This window comes from Lucilia cuprina, chromosome 2, assembly GCF_022045245.1.
Source record: "Lucilia cuprina isolate Lc7/37 chromosome 2, ASM2204524v1, whole genome shotgun sequence".
NCBI classification, from domain to species: domain Eukaryota; kingdom Metazoa; phylum Arthropoda; class Insecta; order Diptera; family Calliphoridae; genus Lucilia; species Lucilia cuprina.
This window is the reverse complement of record NC_060950.1, coordinates 45,245,387-45,261,277: the sequence shown is the minus strand read 5'-3', so window position 1 is coordinate 45,261,277 and position 15,891 is coordinate 45,245,387. Positions and strand designations below refer to the sequence as shown.

At 32.8% G+C, this 15,891-nt stretch overlaps 1 protein-coding gene and 1 long non-coding RNA gene across 2 annotated transcripts in view; one reads left to right on the top strand and one right to left on the bottom strand.

The window, feature by feature from the left end:
- LOC111686066 (probable dolichyl pyrophosphate Man9GlcNAc2 alpha-1,3-glucosyltransferase) overlaps positions 1 to 15,891 on the bottom strand; it is a 363,172-nt gene that overhangs the window by 13,602 nt on the left and 333,679 nt on the right. The window lies entirely within an intron of this gene.
- LOC124418516 lies at positions 8,954 to 13,692 on the top strand. Its single transcript, XR_006940053.1, has 2 exons — positions 8,954 to 9,263; positions 13,079 to 13,692. It is a non-coding gene; the product is annotated as an uncharacterized LOC124418516 (long non-coding RNA).

Sequence of the window (15,891 nt, the reverse complement as noted above, 5' to 3'; positions counted from 1 at the left end):
GAAGGTGCAAGACGAGCCACTAATGTTTGGAACATCCAGGAAGAACATGCCAACTCCCCGCACTAGTTAACCGGGCAATCAACATACAAAGCATTAGTTAAGTAACCTCACCCCCTTTTCCTAGCGTTGCTCTTCTGTCCGATATGTATAGTTCACGGAAATATTAATTAGTTTATATCATATTTTATTGTAAACATTGTACGACAGGACATAGGTGTATAAATTTCAGAATAAATTTCACATTGAAGACAGTACACAAATCTTATACTAATATTGCACATATAATAGAAGATCTGTAACGTATCCTCACTATTGCATCTATCCCTAATTTATTTTCATAAAATTCGTAGAACATATCATGGACAACTTTGTGTAAATTCAGACAAACAGTTAACACATATAAGACTACAAGATACATAAACTTAACTTATTATTGCACATTATATTTGTCAAACATAAGTCAAATCTATTAAACTTATCTCTCATATCGTACTGCTTTCCTTTACTACACTGTACAACACTTTATATAGGTGTAATTTTGAAATATAATTAAACACTTTTATTTATTTATTTATTTATTTATTTCGCCAATGAAATTACAATTTCTTACTGGCTAATTACAATTGATTTAAAACATTAAATAAGATAAAGCATAATAATACTAATAATAAAACTAAAATAATAATGTTACTTTAGTAGGGAGGATATTGATTTAAAAAGTTTAGGATGCTTGTTTTGATGACTTTTGGATCGGTTGAAAAGTCGATATGATTGTATAATTTGTTGACTTGAGCACACATTCTACGCATCGGATCAAAGTTGGCGTAATTTGAACGGAAGTATTGTAGCTTAAGTGGAATATAATTTCTTGTTGGACGAATTGGGACTATTAACTCGATTTTACGTAGTAAGATCTCAGAGTCAATTACTCCATTCATTAGATTACTTATGACTGATATGTTCATACATATTCTCCTACTTTGTAGAGAGGGAAGTTTAATGAGAGCTAAACGGCTTTCATATGATGGAAGATTAATGTTAGGATTCCAAGGAAGTTTTCGAAGACAAAATAAAAGAAATTGCTTTTGTACGGATTCAATTTTCTTAATATGGATTTCATATTGAGGATCCCATACAACTGAAGCATATTCTAAAATAGGTCTTACAAGCGACGTGAATAATTGTTTTGTGACGTAAGGATCATCGAATTCTTTTCCCCAGCGTTTGATAAAACCTAATACACCTTTTGCTTTATTAACAGTTTGGGAAATGTGGGAATTGAAACACATTTTGTTATCAAGTAGAACGCCAAGATCAAGGAACACATCAACTTTATCTAGTTGATAGTTATTTATCGAGTAGCTACAGACTACTGGACTTCGTCTGAAGAATGTCATTTGCTTACATTTTTTCAAATTCAAATCCATTAAATTCGCATTACACCATTGGCTAAAATTGTTTAGATCTGCTTGGAGTAAGGAACATTGGTTGGAATGGTTCAAATTAAGGAAAAGTTTGACGTCATCGGCATACATTAATATATTGGAATTCGTGATGCAAGATGGTAAATCATTTATGAATATTAGAAATAATACTGGACCCAAATGACTACCTTGAGGGACCCCGGATATAACTGGGATGGTTTTCGATGTACATCCTCTAAACGATACACATTGATATCTGTTTTTAAGATATGAGGAAATCCAATTGAGGAATATAGGTGTAAGTCCAAGTTTGTCTAATTTGTAAAGCAATAGGTTATGATTCACCTTATCAAATGCTTTACTGAAATCCGTGTAGATAGTATCAGTTTGATAGCCGGCATAAAAGATTTGATCACGGAAGTTGTAAATTCTAATAAATTAGTGGTGGCTGAACGTCCTTTTTTAAATCCATGCTGGAATGGTGACAGAAATGTTGAAACTTGGTGTGACAGTGTTTCTGTGACTATCTGCTCAAAAAGTTTTGGAATAACACTTAATTTGGCAATACCTCTATAATTGGAAATGTTGGATCTGTTTCCGGATTTGAACAAAGGAATAATATATGATTTTTTCCAGAAATCAGGAAAATAACCGTTGGAAAGTGATGCATTAAAAAGGTATGTTAAGGGTGAAATAAGAGGATATATACAGTTCAGTAGAACACACTTGGTATACCGTCAGGACCATATTTATCGGAAAATTTTAATTTTCGTATAGCCAAGAGTACAGTGGATGTGTGTATTGTTGGACAGTGGATTGGAGTTGCCTCTAAGATTGAATATGGATAATTTGATAATATATTTAGTGACTTCTTTGAATAAGAAGAGGAAAAGAAATCAGCAAACATGTCGCAAATCTCCGAATCAATTGAAGATTCTGAATCTCCGGATTTCATCATGGAAGGATATCCAGATATCCGACGTTTCGAATTAACGAATTGATAAAAAGATTTCGGATTGTTTTTGAAATTTGTCTTTACTTTAAAAATATAATTATTGTAACACTGGATATTTGCCAAGTTGAAAGTTGATCTGGATATTGAGTATTTCGCGTAATCAGTAGATAGGCCGGATTTCTTGTATTTTTTATAGTATTTATTTTTTAAGTTTTTCAGTGTAGTGAGCTGCTTTGTATTCCATGGTGGGCCATTTGGAATTATTAGTTTTCTCATCGGAATAGATAATTTAAACATTTAAATAGGACGTCGTAAAAGTTATTTAGAATTAGATCGATGTTATATGGACTTAAGTTTTTGTGAGAATCATAATCGAACCAATTCTCTGATGAGAGTAGGCGATTTAACTTGGAAAAATCAGCTTTCCTAAAGTCAAAGACTTTTTCTTCTTTCGGAACTAGTTTTGCCGTTATTTGCATATTAATATTTGAACTAATTTCAAGTGTAGGGTGATAAACATCTTCTGGAGTCGAAAGTGGATCTATGCGTTGTATTTTATTTTAAATTCATCTGGGCGATCAACAAATACTAAATCCAGTGTTTTACCATATAAATTTGGTATGCTATTTATTTGAAAAAGCGCCAATTCTGCAATGGAATCAATAAAGTCTAAACTTGATTCCGAGTTTATTGATGGACTTAAAAAACTTGAATCCGGAGTTTTAGACCATATTATGTTAGGAATATTAAAGTCTCCTAAGACAATAATTAAGTCATCGGGTTTGGATAAATTTACTACGAGCTTTATCGCTGTAGAGTGTCGTTCATATATTTGGATACTTGATGCAGGAGGAATGTATGAGCATGTAATAAAGATAGTCTTTAATTTAGTTTTAACACACGTTGCAATGAATTCGATATCATGGACTTCATTAAGGATTATTTCTTCGGAAGGAAAAAGAGTTGAAACTGCAATCAAAACTCCGCCACCTTCCTTTCCTACTCTATCACGTCTATAAATTTGGAATTTACTGCACATTATTTCGGAGTTGTGGATTTTCCTCTCAGGTTTGTCTCGGAGCCATGTTTCTGTAAGGACTATGATGTTTTGCTCAATGTCAAAGCTTTGTAGGAAAAAGGACTTCAATTTTGAATTCAAGCCACGAACATTCTGATAAGCGATTGCAACTAATGGAAAATCAGATTTATTCAGTTTTTTGGAGCATAGTCAGCAGCCTTAGGAAGGGTAACGTTATTATCTTCCCGATAAATAAATTGCCGAACTATTGTGTTTTTTGGCCAAAAATTTGGGTGTACCAATTGGTCAAAAATAGTCTCTGGCACAATAATTTTGAATGATGCTCTATTACGGGCATTAATCTTATAGATTTGAATATCATTATATAGCTCCAATCCGAGATTGTTTCTAATGTAGAAGTCAATATCATTAGCGGTTGTATCTAGCGCAAATCGGGTAGCAAATATAGTTTTCTTAGGAGGAATAGTTTTTAGAGGCTTGGGCGTAGCAACGGTGTCAAACGTATTTAATGATTGGTTGTTAACACTTGTACTTATTGCAACATTTGAGGAGTTGGGCGGTAAAGGGGTTTGTACCGGAAGATAATTATTGGATATTTGTTCGTTAGGATGAAGTGCATTCAATGATAAGCTTTGTGAGGGAAATACTAAAGGATTCGAAAAGAGGGGGGAGCCGTATTTACGGTCTGATCAGAAACAACGTTCGCGTAAGTTGGGATATTCGAAGATGAAAATGCAGTAACGTTAAATGGATTTGGAGTTAGACCTAAATTAGTTTGTTTTTCATTCATTTGTTGGGTAACGGCAAACTGATTAGTAGGATTAGGATTTATGGGTTGAGTAACGGCAAACTGGTTAGGAGCTGCAACATTTGAATCTTTAGGAGATGTTGATGATGCCTTAGTAGTTCGTTTGCGTTTTGGTTTCGGAGAGACAGCGAAATTGTCTAAATTTGTGAATTTGGAAAATAGTTCACCATATTTAGACAATTTTCCTTGTAAAGTTGAAAAATCTTTCTTAATTTCATCAAATTCTGTTTTGTAACTTTTGAAAAATTTATAAAATTCAATACCAATTATTCTACAGTTTGGACAAGTCCATTGAATATTCTTGGTTTTATCGGATAGTGCATCTGCATCACGAGCTTTAAGTCCACTACATTTTAAATGGTAGTTTCCCAAGCACAGCCAACAGAACACCATACGTTCATCACCAGAAATATTACAGTTTCTACTTATACAGTCCATATCAGATATTATTCGATTGGCAATAGACCACTTAGACCAACAAAACACATCTTAACTTATTTTTCTATGTATGTACTCTTATAATTATTCTATTTCGTACTGTACTCTTATGTACTCTTATAATTATTCTATTTTTTATCCTAATTATAACTACATATTCAAAATCAAACCATATTGCACTGTTATCATTTTCTATTGTTTTATATCCTTTGCATGATAAATTCCAATAGGAGTTCCTGACAGACTTTCCAACTCGTACATATTGTTTCCAATAACACTACGAATTCTACATTTCACGAACTTCCTGCAGAATTTCGCATTTATTTTTTTTTTGAAGTCACTCAAGACAAAGTTTCTTTTATAAACTTCCTGGCCTGGCACAAATCGTACTACACGAGCACCTCTATTAAATCTCAGAGAACTTCGTTCATATGCTTTATGTATGCTTTCCTTTATTCTTTCCCTAATAAGTCTAATCTTATCTGACCTATCCATCATGATTTCGTTGTCTTCTAATGCTCTTAATTGTTTTGCCAATCTGTAGTCAGAGCCACAAGTGAACATATTGTGTCCAAACAAAGCAAAGAATGGAGTAACACCAGTGGTTGTATGGACCGATGTTCTTAAGGCTAGTTCAATTGAATGTAAATTTATATCCCAATCCCTATGGTCCTTTTCCAAATACGCTCTTATCGCTGATAAGACACTTTGGTTGACCCTTTCGGAAGCGTTCGATTGAGGAGCATATACTGCTGTTCTCATGTGGTTTATTTTATATGTTTCGACCATTTTCCCGAACTCTTTGGACGTAAATTGTTGTCCATTATCCCTCATCGCTTTTAGAAAAACAAATTTGGTCATATGGTCCACAACTATAAAGATGTAGGCATTACCTTTTTTTGACCTGGGATATTTTCCTAAAAAATCTATGTAAAGTTTTTGAAATGCTGAACGAATGAACAGAACCATAGTTGAAAAAGCGCGGACCATGTTGTATGACGCTGGTTTGAGAAAGTGTTATTGGGCTGAGACGATAAGTACGGCAGCTTATTTATTAAATAGAACACCTCACAAAATGTTGAATGAAAAATCGCCTGAAGAGGTATGGAGTGGCCGTAAACAGAACTTATCATACTTAAAGGTCTTTGGATGCGTGGCAATGATGATGACAACAAAACAGTTGCGAAAGAAATGGGATCCTAGATCGGTGAAGTGTATAATGCTTGGATACTGTGAATTTTCGAAGGCATATAGGCTGTACAATCCAATATCAAGGAAAATGCATGTAAGTAGCAATGCAGTATTCATGGAAAATGAGATGTATTTTGCGAAGAACCAAGCCCCAGTTATTGATAATGGTCGGTTAATTGAGAGATCTCAATCATTGAATGATGGTAATTTAGTGAGGATGATACTTGAGGAAAATTCCAATCATTCCAATGATGATTCTGTTATTGAGGAACCACAAGACAACTCGGATTATGACGATGAGGATGAACTACTTGGTTTTACATCTAGCGAAGTTACGGAAGAAAGTGAGGAGGTAAACGAGGTTCAAACTCTCCGGCGTTCATCGAGAATATCCCGACCAACCATTATAAACGATTTTGTAACATATGCAGCTATAGGTGCAATAGTGGAGCCACAAAATTTTGTCGAAGCTGTCAACTGCAAAGAAAGAGAATTTTGGAATGCTGCGATCACTGATGAAATTAGTTCATTAATCGAAAATAACACATGGAGCATTGTAGATAGCAACGGTAATGAAAGAAAACTTTCTACGAAATGGATATTTAAATTAAAGTATAATGAACATGGTAATGTCGATCGCTACAAGGCTCGACTGGTGGCAAGAGGCTGTGCTCAACGTTCCAATATAGATTACAACTTATTCGCCGGTTGTAAGGTATTCCTCATTGAGATATTTATTTTCGTTAGCTGTTGAATTCAATTTGTAAATAAATAATTTGGATGTATGCACTGCCTTCCTACAGGGTGGTTTGGAGGAAGAGATTTTTATAGAGACACCTGAAGGTTTTGAAATCCCTGATGGTAAAACGTTAAAGTTGAATAGACCAATATATGGTTTAAAGCAATCGTCCAGAATGTGGAATTTGAAATTGAGTGACACATTAAGAAATCTTGGTATGACGCAGTTAAAAAGTGATCAGTGTATTTATTTCAGAATTGAAAACGATAGACTATTCATATTGGCCATTTATGTGGATGATATAATAATTTTTTGGAACAACGAACAGCAGAAGAATCTATTAATTGAAAAATTGAAGAATGCATTTAAACTCCGAGATTTAGGAAGTGCTAAATCATTTCTAGGACTACGCATTGAGAGGACAAATGGTTGCTTGACAATAGATCAGTCAGCGTATATTCAGAAAGTTCTACAGCGTTTCTCAATGACAACAAGTAATCCGGTATCTACCCCAATGGATGTGAACGTGAAGTTAAGTAAAGAGCAATGTCCTAAAAGCGAAGAGGAGAAATTGGAAATGAAGAAATACCCGTACAAGGAGCTTATTGGAAGTTTGTTATTCGTAGTACAATTAACAAGACACGATATATGTTATGCAGTCAATTTTTTGAGTCGTTTCAACAACAATTATGGTATGCAACATTGGCAAGCAGCTAAGAGAATTCTGCGTTATCTAAAGGGCACGATAAATTACAAAATAATATTTAAGAATGGAAACTTGAAATTAGAAGGCTATTGCGATGCTGATTATGCAGGTGACTTGGATGGGAGAAAATCCGTAAGCGGCTATGTATTTATGAAACAGGGAGCGCCAATTACTTGGACATCCAAGAAACAAAACACAACAGCGTTATCTACATGTGAAGCCGAATACATGTCAATGGGTGCAGCAGTTCAAGAAGCCATATGGTTGAAAGGTTTTGAAGAGGAACTATTTGGAGAACAGACTGAGCCCATTAAGATATTTTGCGACAACCATGCTGCAACACAGTTAGCCATGAATGAATCCTATCATCCCAGAACGAAGCACATAGATGTTCGTCATCACTTTATTAGAGACTGCTTGTTTAATGGAAAGGTAGTTTTGGAGAAGATAGCCTCAGATGACATGATTGCAGATTTACTAATCAAACCCCTAGTGAAGATGAAATTTTTGAAATTTGTGAATCAGTTGGGAATGGTTTAGGATTTCATTTTAGTGAGGATGTTGGAATATGAAAATGAATTTCTAAACTATCTGGCAATTTTTATTATTCATTATATAACAACTCTGTAAATGTTTGACATTTATATTTTATGTATCTATTAATAAAAATTATTCTTATGTGAAAGAACGCACGTTTTTACTTTTGAATATTATCTCTGCAAATACTGCGCAATTTCAACATAAACAAATTCACTTAATCTACACTATAATAACAAAAAAATCAAAATTATAACGATAGGCCTACGGAAGGATCACTAAAAGTACGTTATTAAGAGTTTCACTTGTACTCAAATCTTATTAAATTTATCTATAATAAATCTTAACAAAAAAACTAAACATATCTTAAATAAAAACATAAATAAATTAACCTACCCTATACATACACGGTATTATCTTTCTTTATTACCTTTCTTTTTCTTTAAAATTTTAATATTCTAATTCCAATTGTGTGTCCTGTGGGATGATATGGCCGAGTATTCTCAAGCTTCTGGAGAATTATCCTAGCTGCTTGACTTTCTATTTCAGTGGCACAAATCTGTTTGAATAAAATATTAATTTTCTTCAAAACTATTTCTGTTTTTGTTTTAGATTTTTTTTATACTCTTTGGTTTTTCTTTTATTCTATAACTTAATAATGAAAGATAAATTGTCTTTAATATTGGCACTATATATAATATGTAATTTGAATTTTCACACAAACATACAATTTAAAGTTTGTCTTATGATTTTTTTAATGAACTAATGTTATCTCGGTAGCAAATATTTGTTAACTGTCCGTTTATTTAGACTTATGATTTTCGTAATCTTGATTTTTCCTTAAAAAATTCACACAAGAAAAGTAACTGAATTTTTGTAAAATACGTTATTTTTTTCTTAATAGTAATTAAGAAAAAAATAACGTATTTTCTACAAAAAAATATAATGTACATCAAGAGAGTTTCAGGTCAATGTACCTTCTGTTGTAGCCTTGAAAAGTTGCCTTTTTTTTCTTAAGAGAATATAATGTTCATTCTCTTAATTTCGACATGGTAACTTTAATTGCGTAGTGATTTAATTAATCTTGCACATTTAGATATGGAAAGACAAAACATAATTCTGGCAAAACAAACCAATGAACAACAAATCACAGACCATAAGAATTAAAACAATTACATACAATTAACAAGAAAAACTTCACAAACCTAAGTAAAATAGAAACAAATAAAACAAACTGGAAACAAAAAATCTATGCAAGCAAAACAAAGCAAGGAACAACAAAAACGAAGGTGCAAGACGAGCCACTAATGCTTGGAACATCCAGGAAGAACATGCCAACTCCCCCGCTGTCAGACCTACAATCTCAACAAAACTCTATATTTCCCAGGCTTAGTGCAGGAAAGATAGTGTAAGATTACAAATTAAGGTAAGTTATTTTGCTTGTCTTTTGATCATGAGTGCCCAACATAGGCTACACCCACGGATACTCCGCACTAGTTAGCCGGGCAATCAACATTCAAAGCATTAGTTAAGTAACCTCACCCCCTTTTCCTAGCGATATGTATAGTTCACGGAAATATTAAATAGTTTCTATCATATTTTATTGTAAACATTGTACGACAGGACATAGGTGTATAAATTTCAGAATAAATTTCACATTGAAGACAGGACACAAATCTTATACTAATATTGCACATATAATAGAAGATCTGTTAACGTATCCTCAATATTGCATCTATCCCTAATTTATTTTCCTAAAATTCGTAGAACATATCATGGACAACTTTGTGTAAATTCAGACAAACAGTTAAAACATATAAGACTACAAGATACATAAACTTAACTTATTATTGCACATTATATTTGTCAAACACAAGTCAAATCTATTAAACTTATCTCTCATATTGTACTGCTTTCCTTTACTACACTGTACAACACTTTATATAGGTATAATTTTGAAATATAATTAAACACTTAGACCAACAAAACACATCTTAACTTATTTTTCTATGTATGTACTCTTATAACTATTCTATTTCGTCAAGATAGTGGTTTTGTTTATCCTAATTATAACTACATATTCAAAATCAAACCATATTGCACTGTTATCATTTTCTATTGTTTTATGTCCTTTGCATGATAAATTCCAAGAGGAGTTCCTGACAGACTTTCCAACTCGTACATATTGTTTCCAATAACACTACGAATTCTACATTTCACGAACTTCCTGCAGAATTTCGCATTTATTTTTTTTTTTGAAGTCACTCAAGACAAAGTTTCTTTTATAAACTTCCTGGCCTGACACAAATCGTACTACACGAGCACCTCTACAAAATCTCAGAGAACTTCGTTCATATGCTTTATGTATGTTTTCCTTTACTCTTTCCCTAATAAGTCTAATCTTATCTGACCTATTCATCATGATTTCGTTGTCTTCTAATGCTCTTAATTGTTTTGCCAATCTGTAGTCAGAGCCACAAGTGAACATATTGTGTCCAAACAAAGCAAAGAATGGAGTAACACCACTGGTTGTATGGACCGATGTTCTTAAGGCTAGTTCAATTGAATGTAAATTTATATCCTAATCCCTATGGTCATTTTCCAAATACGCTCTTATCGCTGATAAGACACTTTGGTTGACCCTTTCGGAAGCGTTCGATTGAGGAGCATATACAGCTGTTCTCATGTGGTTTATTTTATATGTTTCGACCATTTTCCCGAACTCTTTGGACGTAAATTGTTGTCCATTATCCGAGTGTATAGTTTCCGGGACACCAAATTGATGAAAAACTTCTTCCGAGAGAAATTTTATCACATTAGATGCAGTTGCCTCCCTCATCGCTTTTAGAAAAACAAATTTGGTCATATGGTCCACAACTATAAAGATGTAGGCATTACCTTTTTTTGACCTGGGATATTTTCCTAAAAAATCTATGTAAAGTTTCTGAAATGGCCTTACTGTGACTACTTCAGATCCTATTTCCGGCATTAGATTTACATTTGCTGATTTAGATTCCTTACAAATTGTGCATTTCTGTATATAATTCCTAATTTGAATAATCATATTCGGCCAGTAATATTTCGTTCGGAGACGGTGTAATGTTTTATGAATTCCGCCATGGGCTTTATCCACTGGATTATGAGCTTCTTCTATAAGTGCATTTGTCACACTACTGGGGACCCACAATTTCCATTGAAATTCTTCTAAATCATCTAACTCTATGCTTGAACTGGTTCTTTTATAAATCATACCGTTTACAACCTTGAGATCCGGTAGTTTCGCCTGGTTTTCTTTTATGGATTGTATCAATTCCAGATATTCTTCGGACTCGAATTCTGTTGTATCAAAACCTAGTATATCACTTCCATCTAACATAACCTCTTCCACTAACCTCGACAAAGTATCGGCTACTACATTCTCTGAAGCTTTTCTATGCACTATTTGAAAATCGTAAGATTGAAGCTTTAATGCCCATCTCGCCAGTCTTCCACTTAAATCCCTTAAAGACATGAGCCATTTCAAGCTAGCGTGATCTGTGATAACTGTGAAAGGCATCAATTCCTCATATTGTCGGAATCTTTTGATCGCCATTACAGCCGCATAGCATTCTTTTTCAGTGACACTGTATTAATTTTGGGCCCGTTTAAGTTTCTGAGAGAAGATAGAAATCGGAATTTCATTATTCTCTTCATCTTTTTGAAATAATACCGCGCCTATGCCATAATTCGATGCATCGCATTGAATGTAAAATCGTTTTCTAAAGTTTGGATGTGCTAGGACTGGAGCTGTCGTTAGGGCTTGCTTGAGTTTATTAAAACTTTCTATAGCCTCTTCTGTTAACTCGAATTTCGTCCCTTTCCTTATCAAGTTCGTTAGGGGAGCCGTTAACGTTGAAAAGTTTTGTATGAAACGACGATACCATCCCGCTGTGCCTAAAAATCTCCTTATCTCTCGGACTGTTTTTGGCAACGGTATATTCTTGATGGCTTCGATTTTGACTGGATCTATTTTCATGCAACCTCCTCCCACAATAAATCCTAAGTATCTAATCTCCTTAAAACAAAACTTAGACTTTTTTAATCCTATCGTAAGGTTAGCATTTCTGAGACATTCAGCTACTTTACTTAATAAATTAAGTTATCTTCAAAATTTGATGAAATGACTAGTAAATCATCCAGATAGAATGCAAATTTTAAATCCACGGTACTAATATAGTGTGTCTCATCTAACCTGCTCAGTATTCCCTCTATATTCTGGATTGGGTATGCATCTTTGGTTGTCCTTTCATTGAGTTTTCTTGCATCCAAGCAGAGTCTGTTTTTACCGGGTTTTCTTACTAATGTGGAGCGGTTACTCCAAGGACTTTGACTAATTTCGATTACTCCTAATTTCAACATTTCATCCACTTCAGCGTATATGAGTTCCTGTACTGCAGGTGAAACAGGATAATATCTGTCCTTTATTGGTGCATTCTCAATTAATTCTATTGTATGGATTTACATCTGAGTTCGCCCTAATCCATGTTTCTCATAGGTCCGGAATGAAGATTTTACTTCATCCAATTTCTTTTGTTGTTCCAAAGTGAGTTTGTGTTCATCAACATTGTCAACATTCAGGGGAAAATTACTTTCTAACACTTCCGGTTCAATGGCATCTAATTCAAAAATTTCCGGTGCAATTTGAAATTCCCTCCAGAAATTTATCCCTAAATAAACCTTTTGTATCAAATCTGGAACTAAATAAAACTCTACCCTTCCGGATTTGCCTTTGTAGTCAACATTTAAAGAAGTTTTTCCTATTACATTATACTCCTTTCCACCTGCTGTTCTTACTTCAGCCAGAATCGGACTAACATTCAAACCTAATTTATCAACTAATTCTAAACAGTCTTTACCCAGTATGCTAATTGATGCTCCACTATCGAGTAATCCTTCCAATCTACTTTCTCCTATTTGTATTGTAGTGAATGCTCTATGATCATTATTATTATTATTATTGTTATTATTATTATTTATAGCACAACATTTTTGGACGAATTGAGTTATATTCTTAAATAAATTCTTCTTGCCTTTAAACATAATTCTTGTTCTTTTAACTTTTATCAATTTTTCTATATCCGGTTCAGATTCAAATATCCTTTTCCTTATTTTCATACAGTTCTCTAATCTTTCTTCATAGGTGTTACTACTATTATTGTCTTTCAATTTACCATCTGTTCTCACATTCATTCTTATTTTCAGTTTGAGTACCTACAGTATTGAATCTCCGGTTGTTGTCTGAGTCGAGCGTGATTCGACCGGTTTCCTCACGCTCGCCTGAAGGTTTTCCGAGCAATTAGGACATGTGGTAGTCACTACCCCGTTTAAACCACATTTGTAACAAAACAAATTTCGCTGCATCGATGGGCATTCTTTGAATACGTGATCCGTTAAGTGACAATTACAGCATATAATGTTATCTACTTTATTAATCTTTGGTCTAACCTTGTTCATTCTCTACAATTTCCTCTATCTGTCTCCTCTGTCCATACCTTATCTGCGGTTACAAATCCCTAACTATACACATTATTTTACAACACCAACATTTTAACGATGGGTTTAGATGTCAATCCTATCCTCGTCGCCCACCCTACCTAGATCATTTTCATGAATTATGACCCCTTCTCAAATTCGTTAACACTTTCAACCACTCACCATTTAACGCAACTCACACATCTTCGGCCCACTGTACCTGTAACAATTAAACTTTACGGACACATTTTGTAACAATTAATATTTTTAAAAAATCACATTTATTAACTAATTTAAACAATAAACATAAATAAAAGCTTAATACTAAATTTTGTGTTAACTTATCTATTAGCAAATAAAGGTCTTTATCAATTTCATTAAAATTGGTCAATCCTAAATAATTTGTTTCTCATTTAATTTTTTTTTATAATATACTTTTTATAGTGAAGGATAAAAAATCTTTTTTTTATTTTTCTATTAATAATATAAATTAACCGAACGGTCTTTTCAACCTTATTTCGTGTCGTTTTTTATAATCTTTCTTGTAATTCAAAATTAAAAACTGTGGATTTTTTTATATAATAATCTTCAGATCTTTATAAATACCAAAAGACTGAAAAATTCCTACAATATATATTGGTTTTTCATAGGATGAAAAATTATAATATTGTGGTTTTTATCGTTGTTTAACAAAATTTAGTTGTTAAACAACGACAAAATTGAATAAAACTATCAAAAAGGAAATAAAACTTAAACTAAACGAATTCACTTAATCTACACTATAATAACAAAAAAAATCAAAATTATAACGATAGGCCTACGGAAGGATCACTAAAAGAACGTTATTAAGAGTTTCACTTGTACTGAAATCTTATCCGTTTTAATTTTTGCTAGTACTCTCTTTGATATCCCTAAAGGAGCTCCCTGAAAGATATATATATATATGTCAAGAATACAATAATCAACTTCTTTATACTTTTTATATTTTTTATCTTTAATGATCTTTTTATACACTTTTAGATAAATCCCTTCACAAACATAAAATGACAATAAATTTATCTATAATAAATCTTAACAAAAAAACTATACATATCTTAACAAAAACATAAATAAATTAACCTACCCTAACTAGTATTGCCCTAATGCCTTTTTGCTATAAATGCGTAATTATGGATTTTAATTGTGTGGATCCTATTTAGGTTTAGGTTCTCAACCAAGGTTCTTGCTCCTACTTATTTATCTTGTGGATAGGTGGCGTATTTCATTCAGAAATTACCGGGCTACCAATATATTTTCTACTTGGACATACACGGTATTATCTTTCTGTATTACCTTTCTTATTCTTTAAAATTTTAATATTCTAATTCCAATTGTGTGTCTGTCCTGTGGGATGATATGGCCGAGTATTCGCAAGCTTCTGGAGAATTATCCTAGCTGCTTGGCTTTCTATTTCAGTGGCACAAATCTGTTTGAATAAAATATTAATTTTCTTCAAAACTATTTCTGTTTTTGTTTTAGATTTGTTTATACTCACTGGTTTTTCTTTTATTCTATAACTTAATAATGAAAGATAAACTGTCTTTAATATTGCACCATATATAATATGTAATTTGAATTTGAATTTTCACACAAACATACAATTTAAAGTTTGTCTTATTATTTTTTTAATGATCTAATGTTATCTCGGTAGCAAGTATTTGTTAACTGTCCGTTTATTTAGACTTATGATTTTCGTAATCTTGATTTTTCCTTAAAAAGTTCACACAAGAAAAGTAACTGAATTGTTGTAAAAACAAATACTATTAAGAAAAAAAAATAACGTATTTTCTACAAAAAATATAATGTACATCAAGAGAGTTTCAGGTCAATGTACTTTTTGTTGTAACCTTGAAAAGTTGCCTTTTTTTCTTAAGAGAATATAATGTTCAATATAATTTTTTTTAATTTTCTCTTACTTCTCTTAATTTCGACATGGTAACTCTAATTGCGTAGTGATTTTGATTATTCTTGAATCACCCTGTTAGGTTTACATTCCACATTTTGACGTTTATGCCTGATAAACAAAACCATGCACATTTAGACATCGAAAGACAAAACATAATTCTGGGAAATCAAAACAATGAACAACAAATAACAGACCATAAGAATTAAAACAATTACATACAATTAACAAACCTAAGTAAAATAGAAACAAATAAAACAAACTGAAAACAAAAAAATCTATGCAAGCAAAACAAAGCAAGGAACAACAAAAACGAAGGTGCAAGACGAGCCTCTAATGCTTGGAACATCCAGGAAGAACATGCCAACTCCCCCGCTGTCAGACCTACAATCTCAACATATTGCCCATTTATTTTTTGGAAAATTGCTTAATTATGCTGTAAACCCTTCCTGTGTAAATTCAAATTAAAAAATTAATTTATAACTCTATAACCAAGGCCGATCATTTAAATACATATAGGTAAACATCTCCTATATGTATAGATAGATTATCATCGACAATATATTTTGTCATTACACGCATGGAACAAAGAATTCCATCG